We start from the raw sequence: 25,844 nt of genomic DNA, 5'->3' as shown, positions 1-25,844 counted from the left end.
TTGTTTCAGGCTTTGGAAGGTGGGGCAAACCTCCTATGTGGGTCTTTGAGAAGCACAAGTCTTCTGCAGCTGACAAGCCCTGCCGCCCACAGGTCCACACACACAGTCAACACAGTCCTGCCCTGTGAGCGCCCGACCTCCCAAGCGGACCCAGTCTCTCCACGCGGGAGCCCCACACACCTCCGCCACCACCCCACACTCTCCACCCGCTCCTTGTGCACACCCTGCCCCGCCAAGTCAGCTCAGTTGCCAGGCTGCAGAAAATCCAGTCACCAATCTATGCAGGCCCACACGTTGCCTGAGGGTTTGTTGTTAGGTGGGCCAGTCTCTAGGGTGTGGCTGCCTGCCCTGGCTGAGCTGGATTAAATCGGTGCTCTAGCGGGTGGAGCAGACCCTGGGCCAGCAGGTCTCAGGGAAAACTCCAATGGCGTCTGTGTCAGCACGCCACACCAGGCCACAACAATGGCCGCCGCCAATGTCCCAGTCCCTGGAGAGGTCTCACCCCTCACCGAGATGCACTCAGGGCCTATTAGGTGAGTCTCTTGTCACCAAAGCAGTGTGCACCTTTCTTTCTGGTGATTTTAGGATGCTTTCTGAACGGGTGAGTTTGTGCGCTGGCCCTTTAAGAGCCAGTTTTAGTTTCTTTGTGAACCGGGTTTTCTGGGGTGCTACCCAATGCTTTAGTAGCAGCAAAGTCAGATATTATGCCGCTGGTCTCGATTGTGCTGGGTCCACACAATGCCCACAGCGGGCGCGCTCCTGCCAGGGCCCCGCGCCCCAGGCAGGGTGCGACCTGTGAGCTGCTCCCGGGCGCCATGAAGCTGGCGGCTTGTGAAGGCGGCGTTTTTCCTCTCCGGAAGGGAGTCTCTGCCTCTTCCACCCCAGTTAGGATTGTCCGTTGTTGCAGGAGTTCCTCTTATCCAGTTTTCAGCTCTGTCTCAGGGGTAATTTTTCCACGAGTAGTTGTAAATTGGCTGTGTCCACGGGAGGAGGTGAGTTCAGAGTCTGCCTACGCCGCCATCTTGACTCCCTCCCCTGAGTTCAGATATTTTTATCAAATACATTTAAACTGGGGAGTTGATTAACACTTAAGAGGCAGAGATGGCACAAACCCAGGCTCCCATTAAATTTAAAATTGAACAGGAATACAGTCAACACCTGTGTTTTTAGTCAAGTTAACTGATGTGACCGAGTAGAAATTACTCTCTTCCTTATGGAGATATGGTAGTTGGATCTGCGCTCTTACTTTATGAAGAGGTAGACTGAGGCTTGGGTAAAGAACTCATCCAGGTGCCTGGGCTCCTGGAACTTTTAGGCAAGTTGTTTAGATCTGATCTCATCAAAATGGCTGTATCAAAATGTATGTAACCCTAAGTAAAACCTAGTACTCTACATAGTCCAGTCCTTGTCAATGTTGCCTTAGAAGAAAATTTCAATCCATCAATCAAAAGTAATTTAGACAATTTGAATCTTTACCAGAATCTCTTGAATAATGTTAAGGCAGAAACAATCTGAAACTCCCATCAAAGACAATTAAAATTGTCTTTCCCTAGTTCTCTCAAACACAATATCTCTCAGACCAGTAGCTGATCTTAGAATTTGCTTTCTCCTCACTGTCAACACTTCAACTTTTTTTTTTTATAGCTTAAGCAAGTCTTTTGTTTTCAATACCTTATTCCTTTTCCTTCCACCACTGGTTCCTTTTCTTCCACAAGCAAATCATGATTTTTTTTTTTATACTGCCTCTCTCTAGCCATTGCATTGCCCAGATTCTCCATCACAAAATCCCAGGAACCAAGCTGTCAAAGACAGAATTCTCATTAGAGAACTGAGAAAGGTAAGGCTGGGAATATTAATACTTAAATCACTTTTGCTCTATCACAGGTAAAAATACTATGTGTAGTTACTAAGGATTGAACATAACAGACAGACCTAGACATACTTTATCCATGAACCCCCCTTGCATCCTCACTGTGGACGAGACTAAGGAATAGCGTGAGGTTCAGGGATAGTATGAGAGTCATGAATGATGAGAGATTCAAGTATGTGGTGAGAGGTGAGGTCAGGTTCACAGGTGGACTGAGTAACAGGCCTGGGTTGAAACTCAGCATTGGGATGAATATGACAGTATGATAGTGTGATTTTTTTAGAAAAACATTTGATGACTTCTGTTGTGAGCAGCACAAAAAAATCCCGTGCCAGAACGTCGTTTACTCTGCCTTTGTTGCACTCTAACGTTCTTGCCTCTCTCTTTTCTGCTTGTATCAGTCTTTCCCAATTCCTAGGTACCAGATCAGATGTTAGATTGGAATCCTAGAATGTCAGGCTTGTAAAGATAAAGGTCATGGAGTTCAGCAGTTCCAAAATCTCATACCTGGGCTGCTTTTTCAAAATGCACATTCTTGTATTCCACCCCTCAGAGGTTCTTATTTATTAGTTTGCTGTAGGACTCTAGAATCTGTATTTTTTTTAAAAAAAATCCTAAGTGTTTTTGTTAACCATTCTGGTTTGTGAAATTGTGATCAAATTCACCTCCTTCCATCCCGCCTAATGCCTGAATTTCCTCCGACAGCATAGCTCTTGGTGGTCAGCCTAGGGATAATGGTGATGGTGAAGGAAGCTCAACTGTACCAAGTGCTTACTAATTGTTGCGCACTGAACTAAGGGCTTTATCTAATTTGTCTCATTTAATACATATAGCAATCGCAGGAGCTAGATAAGATTATTATACACATTTTACCCCAAGTCTTTGAATTTGCTATGAACTTACTCTCTTCTAGGTTTTTGCTCATGTATTGTTTGCCCTGTGAGGCACTCTCTGCCTAATCTATACCCTTGGTTACACACCTCTCCTTTGAGCTTCTGCAGCATCTATAGTTACTTCTATTCTTTCATATTTTATTGGGAAGACAGTAGAATTTAACAAGTTAAGGGCGTGGATTCTGGAGCCAGACTCTGGGCTTAAACCCAGCTCTGCCACTCTCTGGGAATTGCTCTGGGCAAGCTAACCTTGCTTTGCAGTTTCCTCATCTGTAAAACAGAGATTTAAAATAGTACCTCCTCACAGGGCTCATGTGAGGATTAATGCGTTAATGCGTGTAAAGCTCCTATAATAGACCCAGGAATGGAATAAAGTCCTGATAAATGCTACCTATTATTATCTTACTACACCAAACTTTAGTTGTCCATTTACTTGTCTTTCTCACCTACTAGGCTATGAGCACTTTGAAAGAAGAGATTATATCTTGTTCAATTTGTATCTCAAGTGTACTGCAAGGCCTAGCAGATAATGTGTTCAAGAATTGGTAATTCTTGATGTAATTCAATCTGTAAGAGGGTTCAAAATAAAACATCCTAAAGACCTTCAGCCCACACACTGATTTCTCTGAACATTTACAACTCTTCTAAATGATATCATTCCACTATCAATTAATAATAATTTATTTTATTGTTATTCAACCACGTGGCTCTGTAACTTTACTTACTGCTTTGCCTGTCAGACAAACCTGGATTTGAATCTTGCTTGCTTGCTTCTCTTGCTCTCTTGGGTTGGCATTGGACGGGTCTATGTACCTCTTAGATCCTCGTTTTCCTCATCTGTGAACCTGAGATGAAACATCTACCGTGCAGTGTAGTAGTAGAATTAACAGTGTTGTGTGAGAGACATGTTGTATTGTGCCTGTGATGGAAAAGATGCTCAGGAAGAGGCAGGTAGCCTTATTGTTGCATAAAAGGAGTTCAACATGCATGTCTGTTCATATGGTCTAGACCTCTGTTCAGTATTCTTCGTTCACATGTCCTGAAATCTTTTGGACTCAGATTTCTTTAAGTACTGTGATGATTGAATTGTGTCCCCAAAAAAGATATGTTGAAGTCCTAATCCCCAGAACCTCAGAATGTGACCTTTTTGGACATAGGGTCATTCAGATGTAATTATTTAAGATGAGGTCATACTGGAGTGTGTGGGGGGGGGCTAATCTAATACCACCCAATGCCTTATTAGAAGAAGAGAAAGAGACAGAGGGAGAGGAATGCCAAGAGATGACGGAGGCAGAGATTGGAGTGATGCAGCTCTAAGTTGAAGAACACCAAAGAAGGATACCTACCACCAGAAGCTAGGAAGAGGCAAGAAAGGATTCTACTCAGAGTCTCAGAGGGAGCACAGCCCTGCTGACACCTTGACTTTGGACTTCTAGCCCCCAGAACCATGAGAGAATATATTTCAAATTGTTTTAAGCCACCCAGTTTGTGGTATTTAGTTATGGCAGCCCTAAGAAATTGATACAATTATGCTAAACTTAATGACCATGACTTCTCAAAGTTACTCTAGAAAAAAGAGAACATTTGTGATACTCATAAAAATGAGCAAATTGGGGTTTTCCATAGACACTAGATTTTTCTATCCTAAAAAACTAGTATAGCTGTAGAATGACTGGTAGATTTCTGGGGAAAAGAGGGAAAAACAAATCCTTGATCCATCACACTCCTCAGAGGATTCCTTTTTTTTTTCTTTTCCCCTTTAAATTCCAAACTTTTTTTTAAAGAAGTTTGGGTCCCTGGAGGACCAGAAAGCTTTCAGTCGTACTTGTTCAAAAAGGTAAGAAAATCCTGTTTGCATTTACTATTTATGAGCTGTGGTTTCATATTGTCACGTGGCCACGTAATGCTTGCTTTTAAGAACCTGCAAATGAGACCAGATTCATTATTTTTTAATGTAAAGAGGATGATGGCAAACTCTGCAGTGTAATATACAACCAGGCCGTCACTCTTATCCTAGAATTTGTATTAACATTGCTCATTTAGAAGCTGGTAAACTACACGCCATATTTACGAACATCATATTTGACATAAAAGCAATATTTGTTGGAAATAGCATTCAAGTGTTTAATTGCAGTACATGATTCATGGGAAAATCTTTAAGTCGAAGCAATTTTGTGGTATTAAAACTTGGGAGCACATTTTTCCATGTAAAGCCCACATCTCATATTTCTCTTTCAGCAAGGGAACAGCTGCCATTTCTGCTGCTAAGTAAGTTTCATTCCAATTCTAAGTACAAGGAGAATGAAATTACAGTAGTCAAATGAGTTGGGGTAAAAACTAAAAACTAACCTTATGGTGATCCACAGTGTTCTGGAAGAGAATTTAATTTGTATTTATTTCTAAAAAGACTTTCTTCTGGGGAAGAAAGTGTTTTTTTGCAGTCTGAAGTAATGAAATGGGAGTTCAGTCCTGTCCTGGGAGAGCTGCCGTCCTCCGTCCTTTGCATGTGTTCAGTTCTCATGTGTCCCTCCTGACTTCAGCTTCAAGGAATGTCTTAAGCTGTGGAATGATGAAATTCCTCTCTTTTGAAGGAAGCAGCTCCACATTTCCAGGGGTGAATTTTTGGCCTAGGTTACTACCGCACAGTTGTGATTTTTTTTTAGTATTTTTCACAAGTTAGCATTTTTTCCGCAAATTTTCCTAAAATAGCTGGGTTATCATAGAATTATTTTCAAATCCATTTTCCATTGCTCCCGGTGTTATCTATCTCTGTTCCCTAAAACACTTAATAAATCATTTTCATTCATTCATTCATCTATAGTCTACCACCTGAGTTGACAAACTAAAGCCCCAGCTTGTGTTTGTGCTACTTGTGAGCTAAGAATGTTTTTTACATTTTTAAATGGTTAGGAAAAACAAAAAGCAAAAAAAGAATAATATTTTGTGACATGTGAAAATTATATAAATTCATATTTCAGTGTCCAAATAAAGTTTTATTGGAACACAGCCACACTCATCTGTCTAGGTATTATTTATGGCAGGTCATGGCCTAGAAAAGCCCCATGGCCAGTCTAGTACCTCAGGAGTTCTGCCTCCTTCTCACAGTTCCAAATTCTCTAGCACTGCCCTGAGACCTCTTGTTCCTGTCACATCCCATTGCCTTGCATCTATTTTTCTCTGTTCTTCCCAGCCCCTTTTGTGTGACACTCCAGTAGGGCTCTGCATGGCCGGATCCCAAATTTGTTCCTTTCAAGACAGCTCTGCAACCCATGATCTAGCCTCACCCACCCCTGATTCCAGCTCATCTGCCAGTATGGCATCTGTCTTATTAGTAGGCTTGGGCTGCTATAACAAAATGCCAAAGACTGGGTGGCTTAAACAATAAACATTTATTTCTCACAGTTCTAGAGGCTGGGAAGTCCAAGATCAGGGTACTGGCACACCCAGTGTCAGTTGAGTGTTTATAGACAGCCGTCTTCTCTCTGTGTCCTCACGTGGTGGAAAGGAGCGAGAGAGCTCTCTGGGGTCTCTTTTAAAAGGGCACTAATCCTGTACATGAGGCTCCCCCCTCGTGACCTAATCACCTCCCAAAGGCCCCACCTCCTAATACCATCACATTGGGGGTTAAGATTTCAACACATGAATTTTGGGGGCACACATTCAGTCCATAAGAGCATCCCATGTACTCTCTTGTCCAAAAAGGGAGCTTAGACAGTGAAGAGATACAAGTCATGAATTTTTTTAAAGGGAGTGGCTCTCAAACTGGGCCTCTCTCATTTTGCATTTGTTTAGTTGGTGTTTTGTTGTTGTTGTTTGTTTGTTTGAAGCTTAAATAAAGGAATCTGCTTTCATGGTTGTTAAATTTCTTCTGATTGGTTTCAGCCCAGTGTGTCTGTGGAGATGGTTTTGAAACTTACTGCAATCTTCCCCAGAGTTGTGTGTTCTAAAATTTTTTTTGCGGACACACATTCTACTCCCATGTATTTCAGGTCTATTGGACCTGAAACAGAGCTTTGTGGCACTATCCTAGAGACTTCTTTCCGATTCAATATTGATCTATTCAGCAGCACTCATTGGGAATGGTTCAAATAATTGCTAATCCTCGTAACAACAGGTGATTATGGAAGACTCTGTGAAGTGCTTTGCTAAAATGGATATGAACTGTATCTAAGCCCTTCCCCTGATCCAGTAGCTTAGCGGTTCCCATCAGGCTATCTGTGAGTACGGCAGGGTCAAAGGAGAAATCATTGGAGTCAGAGAGACCTGAGTCCTAGCAGTGTGTCTGCCACTTCACCTAGGACAGTGCTTTTCTACCCCTCAGTGTGGTGGTAAGGATTCAGTGAACTGAGGGGTACCTTACTTACTAAAGCAATTAGAATACAGCATTACATATAGCAACTCCTCATAAATAGTAGCTTTAATTATTATCAGTAATTATAATCAGTATTATTAAGAAAAGAATGAGATTATTTTAGGATGACTTATTCTTAGTAAATTCACAAAGGCACCAGAGGAGAAGAAATTTGTTTCTAAATGCCCATGTATCGTTTTTTGATCATTGATTCTTGTAGTTTGCATGCGTTTGATATTGTGTATATATATATTGTCCTGGGGTTTCTGCAGTCTAATTTGGGTGAAATTTGTCATCCTGTATATCTGACTCTAATTCTTTGGCAAGTCTCCTATTTATTTAAATTCTTAAGTATTACTGATGGTCTTTTCATTTTCAAACCTCCTAATATATGATTTGCTTGAACATGTGGATGTGGAAGCAGCCAGGTATTTCTGTATCGTCTCTTTTCTTTGGGACTTCTCTTCAGTTAAAAAACTTGATTTGGGGTTAGGAGTTCAGGATCAGGGATAAAAACATCTAGATACTGGTGCTTAACCTGCTCCTTAACTAGCTATGTGACTTATGATGTGCTGTCTTACCTCTCTTAGCATTAGTTTATTCCTTTGCAAATAATGGGATCTACCAAATGCTTTCCATGAGTTCCTTCTTGTTCTAGGATATCATGATCATAAGCAATCCATTAAACATATACAAGAAACCTTCAGATGAGTTTGTAGGGAGGGAAGGTGCGTGGAACCATTCAGTAACTACACAAGTTTCATAGGATGATACTGACAATAAGGACAGCACATCAACTCTGAAGGAATTCAGAGAAAGGAGGGATCTGTAGGTGTCAGACTGTTAGGGTCAGATTTCATGGATGAAGCCAAAACAAAAGGGAGAATAGAGAAGGGTTGATGTCAGAAATGCTGTTTATTCTTATTTTATTTTGTTGGTGTTTTAATTCTCTCCAAGGTCAATGTCAGTGCAAGATGTCTCCCCACCGTTCTTTGGAATACTGCCTTGACTCTTAATCAGGAGTTCTAACTTCTACCTTGATTTCCAAAATGGACAAGATAGTGCTAATTATTTCCAAGTACACAATTTTGAGGTGGTATATCATTTTAGTTGGAGAGAAATAACATTCAACACGTAAGGACTTGTAGAACTAGGCAGAGCAATTTAGAAATTATCTTCTGGCCTCAGCAGCATTTAAAGGCAAAGGACTCAGATAATTGCTACCAAGTGTTTGCTTCTTCGTGTTGAATAGAGGCTGAGAGGAAAAAACAAGGGAATAATAGATGGCTTCAATTTAGCTTGCTCTTTTGAGGAATACATTGAAATGTGGTGGTTAGGAGTATAGGCTCTGGCGTCAGACTCTGATTCCACCATCATGGTTGGATGAGGTTGGAGCAGTCACTTAACCTTTTGTACCTCAATTTCTTCATTCATAAAACGGGCATAATAACAGGGTGAAATGCATTATCACATAGACAGCTTAAACTAGTGGTTGGATTGGAGTAAATTCCCGTCATATATTATTATTCTTAGTGTTTTTGTATTCTCCCATAAGTGCATACACATATTCTTAAAAGCAATACAGGATAGAAACAAGACATAAAATGGAAAGGAGAAATATGAAAAATTCTGAGTCTTTCCAAAGGCATAACTTATAATAGACGGGGCCTTGGCTACTATAAATTCTCCTTCAGAAATGGGCTCTCTGACAGTCAATCCCTTCATCCCTCTTTACTCTTGAATTCAAAATTGTTGCAAAATTAAAGAAAAAGATCTTGGAATTTTGAGTGATCTCTCTGGACCTTAGAAATCATCATGTCATATGACTCTAATCTGTAATTTTATCATTTAAGATTCATTTATTTATTATCATTGAAATGTTATTAATTAAACATGGCAAGAATGAAACAAATAGCAAAATGTAAGCATTACTTTGCTAATCTGTGAATTCATTTTAATTATTAACTGTGTAGAATTTAATTATACAATAAAATTTTAAAAAATTGTTGAAAATCATTAAAATGAAAAACTGAAGATAAAAACATTTCCTTAGGAATTTTTGGCAGAAAAAAATTATTCCCAACTGTCATGTGGGTATAATAGATACTCCTCTTTCAGAACTTCTGTGACTCTTTTGTCTTGGGTTAATTCAGTTGTGGGAATCAACACTTGGAGAATGTAGTAAGGTGAGACCTTACACGTGGAAGTTAAGAAAGCACAAAAAGGCATTAAAAATTCGGGGCACAGGGTAGAAAATTCATCTGCTACTATAGGAGATCAACTAGCGGATGAATATAAAGCACTTCATGCATTCTTAATTCTTTGGCAGAATTAAGAGCTATTTCTTCAACTCTGTGTTTTCCTTTCAAAGCCTTCTGACAATCAATTCTCTGTCTCTCTTTTTCTCCCTCTCTCCGTACCTACTTTTGTTGGGGACAAAATGAGTGCTGGTGAGAAGCAGTAAAAGGAAATAATGGGATGAACACAGTCCAATATACATTTAAAGGGAAGAAAGGAAGCTTCTTGAACAATGAGACGTCTTAGGCAGTGGAAGGCTCCTTGCTTGATATATTTAAAACTAGACTAAGCAAAGCACTAGAAAATACTTGCCAAGCAAGACCACTGCTTTGGTAGGATGATGGGTTAGATGCCTCGGTAGAGTTTCTCCATCTTGAAGTTCTCTAATTTGGTAGCACAAGACATTAGTTCATCATATTGTTTACTGAGAAAATTGTTTGCTTATGCAAAATGGCTAGATTTGAATAACTGAAAACACAGCCAATAAAGAGCTGCAAGACAATGGCTTGTGCACAAAACCAAATGACATCGGCTTCACAATGAGCCCCTTCTGAATGCAAGGCTTAATTTTCTGCCAAGTAGGAGATCACCTGTGAATCTATTGAAATGTGGATAAACTCAACTTTCCTCAGACAGTGGGATTAGACTATAGAGAAGACACATGCAGTATTTGTCACCTAAGCATTTCATTGTCATTCATTCTCTACCATCTGCATTTGCTTTGCTCATGAAATGCAAGTTGAGCCTTCACTGCAAAGCCCATTTTTTTCTACTTGAAAGGAGAAATCGTAGTTGAAGTGACATAATGCATGCTCATGTACCCTTCTCCCACAAAAGGATTGAAAACCACTGAGGATCATGGAAAACAAATTTTTTTTAACCTTTTCAAATGTTTTGACTTGTAATATTATATTTTCACCTCCTGCCTGGTTATCCATCATCACCTTGACAGAGAAAATGTGTTCTCTTTTGTGATCTTCTCTGTTAAAATGAGTATGAAAAGTGAAGTCCACCTGTTGCCATTTAAGAGTACAGTTTTTCTCTAAATCCACTTGATATTTCAAGGCTTCACATCTGCTACTTTGTAATAACATTTTCCTTTATAGACCATGTGGTTTCTAAAATGATGTCATGTGAGTCAAAATCTAGCCAGGAATGGTGTTTAAGATTCCTAAGCTTAAGCTTGTTTTAGGATTTCATCCCCCATAGGGGAAAGAGTGCCTGGCGATTAACCGTGCCCTTATTTAAAACATATGAAGCACATTTCTTCTCTAGTGCCCATTTGGATCAGTTGGAAGTGACTGCTGGACTACTGGGTTGAGATTGGTTGTTTATGGACACCCAAGCGAAAGAGGCCTCACTGATTTGGGATGTCTGTCCTAATTGAGGGATTGGGCAATGTCCTGTACTGGCTATTCCTTCTTTAGAGGCTTCTTACAGGTGAAAGAAGGATGTCACTTCTGTCCCAAACACACTTGCATTGCTGACTGAGACAGCAGGGTGGCCACGGGCATTTGGCAACAAACTTCTTCCTCCCTCTACTCCGCTTTCCCCTCCTCTCTTGGTTTGACCGATATTCAATCCCTGTGAATTTTTGGAACAAAGAGGAATAATTACTGGCCTGGATTAAAAAGCCCAGACAGTGTGATATGTGCTCGTCAAGATAAACCTTTATCTGCAACCCCCCTCTCTGGGCCTCAGGAGGGTCTTAATCACCAAAGAGGTTCAGGTTGCAGCAATATTTGCTCTTGGTGCATTTTCAGAGGCTGGGGTAATTCTACAGCATGCAAATGAAGATAAGAGGTGGGTTGCAGACTAGGCAGCAGTTGCTGGTAGATAAGAGCATGTTATTCCATGTCAGAAGTTAATGGGAATTGTCAATGTGGTGGTGATTTTTCCAATCCTTTGTCCCCATTTTGACAGAGGACATGGCTCGAACCAAACACAGGATCCTATTTCCAGGAACACCTGTTGCTTCATGGATCAAATGTAAGAGATACTTCTTGGGAACTCCTTCTATCCCAATACACCATGTCCCTGTCATATTCTGTCTACATTCCTGGCATAAACTTTCCTCTGGCTGCCTTCAGTTACCAAATGGCTAATCTTCTCTTTGCTGCACGTTGTTTTCTTGAAAAGCTTTAAAAATGTTTCTCTATTTCTTTCTTTTTTGTTTCTGAGCAGGTTATATAAATGACAGAAATATATTTCAAGTCAACACTTAAATATCTCTGTCAGCTCTAGCAGAAAGCTCTGGGTAATAATAATCCACAAAAGAGTCAAAGTTATAGTTTATTTTTATATTTGTATTTAGGATGCAATCAGTCTGACACATACAAACACACCCACTTAGTACCAGGGCTCCTTTCTCTCCATGGCTGATGTCTGCATGTGAATCCAAGACGCAGTAACTAAATGACTAGCATTAGTTTTTGGTGATTGTTTTCTTTCTGCTTATCTGAATAACTGCAAATAGGTTCTATTATTTTAAAAATGAAAATATTTAGTGGACCAATCTATAACATGACAGGTACCATTTACCAGCCTAAAGAAAGCAATTTACAATAATCAGATTATTTCACCTGGAAAAAAGAAGTGGCATCTTGAGAAAATAAAAAAGGCTTGTTGGATCTGTTTTGAAGGCGTTAGTTGTTGTGTTATTTGTTATCTACTGTAATAACAGCATATCCCATTTATTGAGTGGTTACCATGAGCCAAGTATTGAGCTAATTTTGCATGCCTGATCCCATTTAATCCTCATGGAAACCTTCTGAGGTAGGTATCTATAACTCTATGTGATGGATGAGGATACTGGCTTAGAGTGATGAAGCAACTTGACAGAGGTCACACAGCTAAGAAGAGACTGAACTAGGTCTTTCTCCTTCCATTGCCTATGTTCTTTCCTGTCTTCCAGTAAAGCAACAGACCTAGCCTTCAACAAACAGTGTCAAAGAATGTCTTTCCAGTTTCTTACTTTCTCAGGCCCTCTCATTTTCCCAGACTTGCCTGAGATCTTGAATATAATTGTCTCCAACAAAGATGAGCCCTTGTTGAGAAGGGTGTAACTAGAGCCCATGTGTCCTGGCTCCTAACCCAGATCTCTTTCTCAGTTTCACCACTCTCTTCCTGGGGGATGATGGCAGGAGGTAAGAAATTGGCAGACCATTTTCATAAGGCTTTCCTTCACTTACCCCCTCTTTTGTTGTTGTACTCATCTTCACAGATCATATTCCTCCTTGACATTTTATTGCATATTTATTTGCCCTCTGTTTATAATGTTTCCCCATAATAGAACATCTGCCCTAGGAGAAGAGAGACTTTGTTTCATTCACAGCTGCATCCTCAGTGCCTAGAAGAATGTCTGGCCCTGATGGGCCCTCAGTAAATATTTGTGGGATGAATGAATGAAACCCAGACCCTCATGAGGCTTAGTCAGATGATCCTATTCCCTTGAACTCGTTGGTATTTGAAATTTAGCAAAAACCCCTTTCCTTCACATAGTATATATGAAAAGCTGTGGACATTTTTTTTTGTACTCTAGAAGTAGTGGGATTTTTGTTTTATAAAAATGATTTAATACATCATTAATATAGTAAGGTTTCATATTCAGGACACATCTATCTACAAGTTTTGTCCTTTTGAAAGCTCAAACCAATTTGTAATTAAATATACTTCAGAAATAGTGCTCTAATTTGTCACACAGCATCATAGCACTTGAAAACATTTGATGTTTCTTTCTCCTCCACCCTCTCAATAGGCAAAACCCCCCACAAAACTCACAAAACAAACAAACAAAACCCTGTTCTATTGCATTGCTTCAGCTTTTTGTAAAACCTTTCAAATGTTCATCAAATTTAGGCAAAGTGTGTACGTGCTATCTCATGTTAATAGGTCCAGATTTCCCAACTCTGAAAGATGTAGAGGAAACTCAAGCTTCAGTGAGGTTTCGTTGTCCTTGGAGGAGAGAGAAAAAAATTTTCCAGGGTTTCCTGAGGCATTTCTGGGCTTGGCTGCTCCCTGTGCATTGCAGGGTGTTTAAGGATTGGGATTCAAGCTGCATTACAAAATTTCCCAAGTATCAATATTTACAAAGGTGTGAGTGTTGAAGCGTTAAGAAAGGCCATAAGAGCTTGACACTGGAGGGAAATCTGGGAAGAAAATATTTTTATGCTTCTAATGTTAATCTAGGGGATGATCTTCCCTGTGCTTGCATAAGGAGAGAAGCTTTCTCCTTCTTTCATAATGCAACTGCATAAAAAATGACCTTCTTTGTATATGGAAATGACTCATTCTGAGAGAGTTTTTTCAGCCGAGGGAATCAGCCTTTTAGCTTTTCCTTTAGCACCACTAGAGGCTCCTTTGCTTACTCTTCTCACCTCCCCACAGTGAGCTTTTGCGGTGCAACTTCTTCGGAAAGATCTAAATTCCCGTTGACTCCTTTTACTTTAAAGTGTTGACTTAACAGTGAATGATCAAAGTTGAGCTAAATAGGGAAGAAATCATCTGTATAGTTACATTTCTTTGTATCTCTCAGCACATGCTCAACTATTTTAAATGCTAACATGGCAAACTATGTTGGATAAGCATTCTGGGGCGTCCATGTGTTCATTATTTTGCAACATAAAGTGGAGATACTCAATCCTTGAAAATTGCTGTCTGAGATTGGATACTGCACCGTGTCTTCTAACTCATATATTTGTCCTTAATAAAAAGGCATTACAGGAAGAATATTCTTGTTGTTCCTGGATCAACTCTTTTCTATAAAAGTGGGTTAAGCTGTATTGACATTTATTCTTTTGGGAAAAGCTGCTCTGGTGTGTGTGTGTGTATTTAATATGCAGCTGTTTGAGATTGACTTCTTCAGAAAAGGTATGGCTCCTTTATAAGAAAGTCAAAGGCTAAGGGTGTGGCCACTCAAGAAAGGCAGATCTAGATTTGAGTTTTGACTTTAGTTTTCCAGCTTTGGGCAAGTACTTGATTCCTCTATGCTTCTGCTGGCTTCCTCATCTACATAATGGGGACAATAAAAGCATCAGGCTTAAAATAGAATTAGTGCGAGGGTTAAAAAGTTGATCTGTTAAAGCGCTCACCACAAAGCTGAGCGCATGATAAATCCTTAGTTTATATTAACGACTCTTATTTTTTTTCAGTTGGCGAGTGAACATACAGTGAAAGAGACCAGGGTTGGGAAAGGGATGGTCAGTGGCCTGTGGGCCCTAATTAATTAATATCATGTCCTCAGGGAAACCTGCTTTGAATCCGTAAATTAGGGTAGAAAACCCCTGGTATATGCTTTCACAGTACCCCTTACTTTTTTCTTTATAACATTTACCATAGTTGTAATTATTGTATGATTATCCATTTAGGGTCTGATAGGTGATGGATGGGATCCTACATATTTTGTTCACTGCTATCTAACCAGTGCATATTCCACAGTGCCTGAAACAAAGGGGTGCTCAAAACCACTTGGTGAATGGATGATGAATTCAGGAAAGAGTTATAAGATACCCATGTATCTGGCAGAGCACCTTTGTGAATGCATGAATAGATGGATGGATGGATGGATGGATGGATGGATGGATGGATGGATGGATGAACTCTTCTGGTTTCATCCAACTTTTTTGGCTGCTCTTTTTCAGGGTCCTTTGCTGGCTCTTTCTTCTTTGTTCAATGTCTAATTGTATTTAGAGCTCCATGTCCAATGCCATGTCAGGAGAACTTATTGCTTGGTTACATCATCATTCTAGAGTCTGCAGCTTAGAACTGGAGAAATATGGTCCTTGAGGTCTTGAAACAGGTTCCATCTCTATGTTGTGCCTGGTACTATCAAAATTCCCCTTTGTTTGACGATGGCTTCTACAACCATGCAGTAACTTGAGGGGCTTTGCCCAGTTGGTTCCAGTACATCAAGTCTGCAGTGCACATGGAGGCCAGACAGGTTACGTAAACTAGTGAAGCTGGCTGGTTAGGGACAGTGGCAAATTGGACATTAGGGCCTCTTCCAGGGGCAGCCATCACTAAGTTCCTGTTTTGTCACATGAGAGCCCAGTATTGCCGGATCTGCCAATTTTTCAAGAGAAGCTAGACATCTACATTTCTATGGGAAATTCTTCTATTTAAAAATATTATTAACTAGGGCCGGCCCCGTGGCTTAGCGGTTAAGTGCACGTGCTCTGCTGCTGGTGGCCCGGGTTTGGATCCCGGGCGCGCACCAACGCACCGCTTCTCCGGCCATGCTGAGGCTGCGTCCCACATACAGCAACTAGAACTATGTGCAGCTATGACATGCAGCTATCTACTGGGGCTTTGGGGGCAAAAAAAAAAAGGAGGAGGATTGGTAATAGATGTTAGCTCAGAGCCGGTCTTCCTCGGGAAAAAGAGGAGGATTAGCATGGATGTTAGCTCAGGGCTGATCTCCTCACAAAAAAATAAATAAATAAATAAATAAATAAAAATATTATTAACTAATTCTTTCATTTTTATTAAAAAATTATGTGGTCCAAACCAATAGTTCTAATGGCTGAATTCACCCCATGGGCAGCCTGTTTAGACAGTTGCGTCTATACAACCCCAAATCATTTACTGTCAAGTGAAAAAAAACTTCCCTAAATACTGTGAGAAATGCTATTACAAAAAATGTTCACAAAGAGTTGGGTGTGCAATAGATATAAACACAAGCTTTAGATTCATTTGAATCTAAGTTTGCAATGTGACCTTGGACAAGTTACTTAACTTCTCTGAGATTGTTTCTACTGATAAGATTCTTGATTTCCTGGGGGCTTATGTGACAGAGAGAAACATAAACTTCTATATAAAGTTCATAATATGCTCAATTTATCAAATTTACATACTTAATAGACAAAACTTGAAACATCGAATTGAACATTTAAAATTTATTGCAAATGCAATTAAATAAACTCTCATAGAAAGTGCAAATTAAAATTAAAATTTTAATGTGACTGAAACTTTTGATCACTGTAACTACCTTAAAGAGTAGACAAAATACTATAATTACAATGTTTACTAAGCTTATTCCTGTAATTACATTTAAACTATTCTAAATTATCAATGCTCTGATTTATTTCTTTATTATTTCTATGTATATTCTTAAATACCTTTGTAGGGTTACAACACTATTTGTTTTAATTTAATTTAGAAATTATAGTAGAGTTTATATTGACATCTTCCCAAGATTACAAGGTCTTTACTAGTTCGGAAAAAAAAACCCCAAGAAAACAAAACAACCCCACCTCGAATGGGATTGATGCTTGTCCCAAATTGATTCGAACCTGAGCCACTGACCATTTGACAAGGTCCCTTATAAAACTATACTTTATTTCTTATGTTAGTTGCATGGTTTTAATCCTGTGCCTTTCCCACAGTTTTACATATTTGCAACTTGTTTTTTTCCCCCAGAATGAGGCATTCTTTAAGTCTTGCATGGCCAGCACTATATCATCAATTATCCTGCCGATGCTTATACATAGTCCTGTCCTATAAGTATTATTAGAAACTTATCTATACCTCATTAGTATTTTATTATAGTCAGTAGGGCCATCTAGCTCTCGGAGGACATTTGGCTAACCAATCATCTCAAAATTCTCTGTTGAACGCTCTTTCTAGTCGGTCGTTGAGTGTGACCACTGATTGAACCTCATTCTACCTGGTTGTTACTTGTGATCATAATCAGTCTTTCCTATTTGGGGATTTAGTTCCAAAGTTTCTTGGAACTACTTGGCTGACTCATAATTCCTTTATCTACCCTTCTGTACTTAGACAGCAAGTACATATCTATACCTTATGAGCAGATGTACAGAAGAATAAATAGAAGAAACAACACACCTACATATAATCTCTTTTAATTATTATAACCAATTAAAAAGCAAGTATATGTATTTATAGTCACTCTGCTTTTTGCATTATAATTACCTTTTATTTCACTTTGTGTTAACTTTCCTCATTTGTTATCAGGATGGAATCACGGCTTTTCACAGACTCAAACTTGTTTCCTTTAGCCATAATTATTTTTCTCTTTTTGAAGCTTAAATTGCTTTAACTTGGTCAGTATGTGTTTCTTTAAGCTGGCCAAGATGTCCAGCTTGATGTCCTCAAGAGCACCCTTGTTCTTTAGCAAAATTTGGATGTTCCAGGCTCTCCTGATATTACTCAGTTCCAAGGCGGGGGATCAGTTACCTTCTGAGAATCCCAGGTTTCTTTTTAGGAGAAACATATTAGAAGCTAGCATCTGGGCCCTAGAGATCCACATAAAGAGATGATGGGGTCAAAGTGCTGCTGGTGCTGTTGGGTCATTTTTAAAGAAAAACTGAAAAAATATATTTCGTTTTAGGAAACTGAGTTCATATTAATTTTTCCAGTTTAGCTATTATGTCAATCTTCCCTTGAATATAATTTAAGTTTCTCCAAATTAAAAAAAAATTATCCCCTTAACCATACTGTAATTATATAATCTCTGTTACAATCTTCTACCAATTTGTAGTCAGTTTGAGGGGGTTCTTCCTTCTGTGAAATAATAAGAAATATATGTATGTTGCTCTCTGCCCCCTGTTCCTGACACAGAGCTCCTAAATCCTTTGGAATTTCCTGGGTGATAGGAGCATCTTTTGTTCTAATGAGGTGACTCTTATTGGGCTTCTGGTTGGGGGTTGGTCACCAGAAAGACTACGCCATGATTAGAAGCTTGAACTTTCAGCCTCACCTCCCCCATTCTACAGAGAGGTGAGAAGGGCTGGAAATGGAATTAATAACTGGCCGTGCCTGTGTGATGAAGCCGCCATAAAAATCCCCAAAGTGTGGGGTATGGAGAGCTCCAAGGATGGTGAACACATCCACGTACCAGGAGGGTGATGGTGCACGCCAACTCTATGGGGCCAGAAGCTCCTGCACTCGGGATCCTTCCAGACCTCGCCATATGTAATTCTTTATCTGGCTGCTCATTTTTATCCTTTAAAATATCCTTTGTAATAAATCAGTGGTAGTAAGTAAACTATTTTCCTGAGTTCTGTGAGCTGCTGTAGCAAATGTTGAACCTGAGGGAGGGGGTCATGGGAAGCTCCCAGCTGTAGCCACGCCAGACAGAAGTGAGTAACCTGGCAGCCCACTACTTATGATAGGCATCTGAAGTGAGGGGCAATCTTGTGGGATTGAGCCGGTAAACTGTAGGGCGTGCGCTAACTCCAAACAGTTAGTGTCAGAATTGCTTGCTGTGGAAACCCACACACTTCCTCAATACAATGACCCTAATAACACGTAGCTTGCAGGGTTGTTGTGAGAAGTAAAGAAGTCCCCTCACAGCGCGTAGGACAGAGAACACATTTAGCAAATGGAAGCTAACGTGATTAAACATGGATAACCCAGAGGCGCACTTACATACGATGCAAGCTACCTCGTGCCTAGAAAGTAGAATTCATGTGTAAGCTGTAGAAACTCTATTTAAAATGTACAAGTGATACACAGAAAAAATTACTTTTCCAAAAATAAATGCTTTCTATCTCTTTTGTATTGCTAATCCTCTATGTGACATTCTGTAGCTCTTTTAAATATTTTTGTATTAACATTGAAATTATCCATCTGGGTGGTTTCTGCATCTGCTTGGGTATTAATAGTCTGTTCTGATCCGTCTCCATTTATGGAGGAGCTGTTATACCATAAAGGATTAGATGGTTTGGCCTGAAACCATTAGGAAAAAGCAGATCCAAAGGTTAGGTGACTCAGATGTATTTGGAGCAACTACGGCCATAATCACGGGCAATTCTTTTTGTAGCTGTTTTTTAAATCCAAAAATTACCATGTATGGCACTATAAAAGATGAATCCCCATCCCGCTTCTTTTGCCTTACTGAAGAAGCTGATTTTGAAAGAGGCCTCATTTTATTCATTAATCAGAAATCAATCAGTCCTTCCATACAGACCCACTAAATACCTACTATGTAATCAATGCTCTCTGGGATACATAGAGGCATATTTACCAAGGGTCCTGTGTTAAAGAACTTTTCGCTGTTACGGAGAAAGAGCACTCGTCTTAGAGTCAAAGTCCTCCTCTTAAACTCAGCTATAACTTACTAGCTGTGCAATCTCAGGTGAGTAGGATTCCTTTTCTGGGCCTGTTTTCACCTCTGTACACAGGTGAAGGAAATACTTAGCTAAATGGATTGTAGTGAGGATTAAATTTAGTGAGATAAGGTTTGTCAAAATGCTTTATAAACTGTAAATGTATACACAAATGTTTTTCTAGTGAAAAGCAGAGTATAAGGCACATTGCTCTTCTGACTTAGACATACCTAATAAATTTGCTAACTGCAAAGTAATAAATTGTCATTGCCTAAAAAGTATCATATTCAATAGTTTCCTTATGAGTTCTGAGGAGAAAGAGAGCATACTTTAAAAGTTGGGGTGACCAAGCAATGCTATGTGTAATAAAAAAGACTTAAATTAGGTTTTGAAGAATTGCTAAGAATTTGGGACAAAAACAAAGGAACAGAAGTAAGGAACCCCCAAACATTTCAGGACTCAGTGAATAGATCCATCTGGCTTTAATTGAGGGTTCCTGAGAGGAACAGAGAGACGTAAATTTGGAAAAGTAAGATGAAGCTAAATATTGAAGGGTTTTGAGTGCCTGGTTAAGGATTTCAGACCATCTGGTCAGCAACAGGGAAACTTTAACAGCCCACAAATTGATTTTAAACAAAAGCCTCCTGAAAGAGATTTTGTCTGTTCTTCCGTTCATGCGTGGGTAACTGCTTTATTTGATGATGGAGTGAGATTTGCCTTGATGCTATTTTCAATAGTTTTCCAATAGTTCTTTCTGTGGCCCTTGAAGATGATTCTGGAAAATATTTTTCTTTTCCTTTACACAGGCAAACTTCCTGGATGAAATTCGAACCCAGTGTGTTGGTTCTCTAAGCCCGTCTCTTCATTTTGCCTTTCTTCTTGCAGACAAATATTTTGATCTGTTTCCCAACCTTTATAGTTATAGACCTACTGTGCTGCCCAGCATGCTGTCCTGTGTTTGGCAGCATTCCACTGCTCCGTGAGCGTAGCAACTCTCTCTGTCTTAACTGCTGTATCCCCAGTGCCCACCACAGTACCAGGCACTTAGTAAGCTCTCAGGAGAAGTCGGTTGAACAGATGAAGAAAGGAACGAGGAAAGGATAGACATGAAGGAATGAAGGAAGGAAAGCAAACCTACTTAGAAAATGACGGGCAGCGTTGTCTGAACACAGCAAATTGCAACCCCATGTGTTGGACTATTTACAAGCTCTGTTCTTCATGACTGGGGTGTTAGAGAGTAAAATCAATAAGAAAGATTTATCTAACAAAATAACAATGTTTTGAGAAACACCTTGTAATAGAAGGCCAGTAGGGAATTTATAATGGACCATGTATTTCTGGCCATTTTTCCCATCCATCGACTTGGTATGATGTAATTTAAAAGGGCTTGGGGAGCTTAAAGCAGATTTAAAGAAACTCTGAGTGGTGACATGAAAAATAGGAGTGTCGGGTAATAGTTGCTATGTCGGTCAGTTGCAGCTACACATCGACAAAACAAAGTCACAAGACTATTTTGTTCTTTTTTGCCTTCCAACTTTTTTCTTGCATCAAAGAGGAAGCCTTTATGTCTAAAATGTGGTGGTATTTTTAGGAGAAAATGAATACACAAGCACAAGTAATAAATAACGCTAATCTATTATTTAGAGACATTAAACAAGTTCTCCTGTGTATATATGGCTTTGAATAGGAAAAAAAGGGCAGAAAATAGCATCGGGAGACTAAACTGCAGAGTGACCTTTGAAGTGCCTTCAGTGGATTACCACTTTCCTACGAGACTAAGTTTATTTGGGAGCAGAGGTTTCATTTAGCTATAAAAAGGGGGAAGTCACCACTTTTTATTTTACCATTAATATCCCCTAGAACTACAGCATCCATTATGGTAGCCAAAGCCATATGTGGCTATTGAAATTTAGTCTAAATGAATTAAAATTATATAAGTTTTACAATTCAGTGCCTCAGTCATTACCACATTTCAAGCGCTCAGTAGACTCATGTGGCTAGTGACAATGATACTGGACAGTGCAGATATAGAACTTTCCATCATTGCAGAATGTTCTATTGGACAGTGCTGCTTTAGAACCAGCTTCATCTGATTTCTTGAAAACAACCAGACTTTGGGCATAACCATAAACAGCCAGTGTTATCTGACCTGGATCTCACAGTGTCTCTAGGTCTTTCACTTCAGATTTTTTTTTTAGCTGTTTTCATTTTCATCATATGTATGAACAGTGAAGATTGTATTGAGCCTGTTGGGAAAGCTTAGGATGGTTTGGTAGGGAACAGCAAAAAAGAAGTTTCTATTAATCATACTTAAGCATTTATTTCTTGCTGCATGAAAAGCTGAAAAATAATGTTAAATAATTACATGCTTCTTTAAAACTCCTAATATAACATTTTCCAAAATGTGCTGTGAGGGGCATTCCAGAGAAAGATCCTTAGACAAAGCAGGGCTCCATGTCAAATAAGTGTGGGAAATGCTCCAGGCCATTCTCCACACAGCAGACAAAAAGAGCTTGTAAAGTTGCTAAGGATATTTCACTTCCTCCTTGAAGAAAACAAAAATAATCTTCAAATGCTTCCTTTTGCCTTTTAAAATCCAAACTCCCTACTAGGAGGTCCCAGGCCAGGCATGTGGATCCTGCTTATCTTTGCAACTTCATCTCTTGCCATTCTCCCCTACTGACTCCATCCAGACACAATGGCCTTTTAGTCCTTTAAAATGTCCATATTCTTTGCAAGCATATGTTGTTGCACATGCTGTTCCTCTCCCCTGGAATGCTTTTCCTCTGCCTTCTCTTCTGACAGGCTTCTAATAACTTAGTTCTCAGCTCGCACATCTCATCTTTGGGGAAGACTCATGTGACCACCTCCCCAGTTCCCAGCCACTGTCTATTTCATGAAGCTCTGTTTTTTTCCCTTGGCCATCCCCTTTAGCCTTATATATTGGCTTATTAACTTGTTTATTTTCTCTTGCCTCTATTAGACTGTAAGTTCTACAAGTATAGACACCATGGCTGTTTTATTCATCATCAGTTAACACGCAGTGTGCTGAAGCCAGCTTGAACTGGCTGAAAAGGGCTGATTGTGTACATTTTGTCGCTACTCCTAGTTCACTGATGTCACATTGATAGCTTGAAATCAACCCTGTGTGAATATACATATTATAGAAATCAGCAAACACTACAAGTTGGGGTATTTTGTTTCTTTCTCCTTAGAGAGCTGGGTTTTTTTGGTGAGGAAGATTCTCCCTGAGCTAATATCTGTTGCTGGTCTTTCTCTATTTTGTAGGTGGGACGCCTGCCGCATGGCTTGATAAGTGGCGTGTAGGTCCGCGTCTGGGATCCAAACCCGTGAACTCTGGGCCACCAAAGCAGAGCATGAGAACTTAACCACTACGCCACCAGGCTGGCCCACTCTGCCTCTTTTTTATTTTTTTTTGCATGAGGGAGGTTATCCCTGAGCTAACATCTGTGCCAGTCTTCCTCTGTTTTGTATGTGGGTCGCCCCGTCAGCATGGCTGACAAGTGGTGTAAGTCTGGGCCTGGGATCCGAACCTGCGAACCCAGGCCGCCAAAGCAGAGCACGTGGAACTTTAACCACTACACTATGGGGCCGGCTCCAGAGAGCTGGTTTTTAAACATTTGCCAGCACACCTCTGTTAACATGTTGCCTGGTATATGGTAAATTCTTAATATTTGTTAAATGAATGAATTAATGTCTCTTGGACAATCAAAATACTCACCAATAGGTTAATGCTCTAAGTTCTGCAAATCAAATTCATCCATAACCTAATATTTCCAAACATGTATGTCCAAGAAATACCCTTTCAACTAAATTTTTTGGCTATCACTCAGAAGTAGTGTGGAGCACATTTTGGAAAATGCTGCCCTAAAACATTAGGGAAGAAGAAATATACATGCCCTAATTTGGCTTCTCCATTAGATAAAAACTCCTGACACAGAAGATTCCACAGCATCTATTCTAAGGAAAGTGAATTTCATAATCATCAGGCATTACTGTTGTGCCTACTACCCAGAACACAATGCTAGGCAAAAGCAGTAGTCTTACTCAGCAGGGAGCCCTTTGGGGAGGCTACTTACACAATCTATAAATGTGAATTAGCTATTTCTTGTGTGCAGAAATTGTATAGAAGCTATGTAGCATTCAAAAAAGTAACAAAAAATGTTTCCTGCCCACCGGGAAATTATAGTCTCACTGATAAAAGGGCGCCATTGTCTGAGGAGATGCTCAGTGGCCATACATTTGACAAGTATCCGTTTCATGGAGCATAATTGAGGCTGGAGCAGAAAAGTAGCCTGTTCCAGTTGAAGGCAGAGAGTGGGGAAATGCACCACTAGATCAGTTGCTTCTGTAGGAGCACAGAGCTCACATTAAGAAGACATCAGGACATATTTGAAAAGGAAAATCAAATTTTGAGGACCTTGAATGGCAAGCTAAAGGGTTTGAACTTGACTAATGGGAGGGAGGGCTCTGAAAACTTGGGGAAATGAGGATAAAATTCATAACAGAGGAGTCTGCCTCAGAGAGACTTTTCATGGGCTTCTGTAGTACAGCTAAATCATTAATTTGGCCTACGAAGATCTTACATGGCCTGGCCCTGCCTATGTCTGTAGTATCTCACCTTGCATGATTCTCCCATGACCGCCACTCTGTATTCTAGACACACTGGCCTCAGTTCAGATACCTGAACCGTGCTATGCTGCTGTCTCCTCTAGGGCCCTTTCTCAGGCCCTTCCTCTGGCTAGAATGCTTTTCTCCATCCCCACCCCTTTATCTGGTTCACTTCTACTTGTCCTTTAGGTCTCAGCTCGACCGTCACTTCTCTAGGGAAGCCTTTCCTTACCACTTCCTTGCCTATATCCACATTAAATTACTTGGTTATAATCACTAATAAAATTGTATTTTTTAAATTTCAGAACAGTTATATGAGTTTGTAATTACACATTCATTAGTCTCATCAGTTGTAATCTGTCATTCCCACTACACCATATATTTCCTAAGAATGGGGACAAAAGTTTGTGGTGTATCCCCAGAGCCTAGCCCAGAACCTGACACCATAATTGACACTTAGTACATATTGGTTGAATGAATGAAAGAGTGAATGAATGAATTAAATGCAATTGATCAAAATCACAAATACCATAAAACAGGATGAGAGAGCTAATACTTTGGATAGTAGATACAGTTTCCAAAATTATCTTGACAGATTAAAACAATGGACCAAATGTAACGGGATGAAATTTAAGAGGGAAAATATGATGAAGAAGTGAGGAGGCAGAGTAGAGCAGGTGGGGTAGGAGCGAGTTTTAATTAACTGTAGGTTTAATGTGGTCTCAGAGTAGTGTGGCGGAAAAGCGGAAGCAGCCTCTGACTGCAGTAATTGGAATGTATACAATCCACGTGAGAGATAATTGTTTCCCTCTTCTCTGCATTCATCCTATTACTCACAGAAGATTGTGCTCAATTCTGAAGAAAAAATATAGATAAGAAGAAGCCTGTCCAAAGGAGGAAGCCCAGAATGATGTGGGAGACTCAAAACGATATTGTGAGAGCAAACTTCAAGGAATGAGCAATCTTGTCCAGGAGAAAAAAAAAATCTGTGAGAGGTCATGTCAGTAGTCTGCAAGTCTCTGATTGTTGTGAATATTTTAAGAGAATAAATTGCAAAAATGGATGAAAATGTAATAAAACCAACAATTCTGTTACTTCTTTTCCTTTAAGCAATAGAAAAAAATACTGAGATTTTAATTTAAAAAATACATTTGGAAATGCACATGGAAAGGAAGTAGGCCTATTATAAAGGGTCTAGAAAAAGTCCACCATTGGAAGAACTGCTTAGTAATAATTGGAGATATCCTGTAATGAAGTGGGCTGCCTTGTGAAAATGGTGAGTTACTTGTTAGGGGAGGAAGCAAGCAAAGTCAGGCTGACAGCCTATTTGTTGTTGAGGGGAATTCATACATCAGTTAAGAGTTTGGTTGAGTCGCCTCTGAAATTCAATGAGGAAATAAAGAGAGCAATTGATCTCAGATGACTACTCTTTAAAAATGGAGTTTAAAAATGAATTGTTGAATTTGGAGACAACGAAGATGTCCTTTAGTTGGTGAATGGATAAAGAAACTGTGGTACATTCTGACAATGGAATATTATTCAGTGCTAAAAAAGAAATGAGATATCAAGTCATGAAAAGACATGGAGGAAACTTAGATGCATATTACTAAGTGATAGAAACCAATCTGAAAAGGCTACATACTGTATGATTTCAACCATATGCAAAACTATGAAGCAGTAAAAGACTCAGTGGTTCCCCAGGGCATGAGAGGAAGGAGGGATGAATAGGCAGAGCA

At 39.7% G+C, this 25,844-nt stretch overlaps 1 long non-coding RNA gene across 1 annotated transcript; it reads left to right on the top strand.

Moving 5' to 3' along the window:
* The first annotated feature begins 443 nt into the window (after positions 1–443).
* Positions 444–25,006, top strand: LOC147917091 (uncharacterized). Its single transcript, XR_015552367.1, has 3 exons — positions 444–533; positions 1,754–1,837; positions 24,948–25,006. It is a non-coding gene; the product is annotated as an uncharacterized LOC147917091 (long non-coding RNA).
* The last annotated feature ends 838 nt before the right edge of the window (positions 25,007–25,844 follow it).

Source organism: Ceratotherium simum, chromosome 5 (assembly GCF_057802395.1).
Source record: "Ceratotherium simum simum isolate JZ-2026a chromosome 5, ASM5780239v1, whole genome shotgun sequence".
Classification (NCBI taxonomy): Eukaryota; Metazoa; Chordata; class Mammalia; order Perissodactyla; family Rhinocerotidae; genus Ceratotherium; species Ceratotherium simum.
This window is presented reverse-complemented; position numbering and strand designations above follow the sequence as displayed.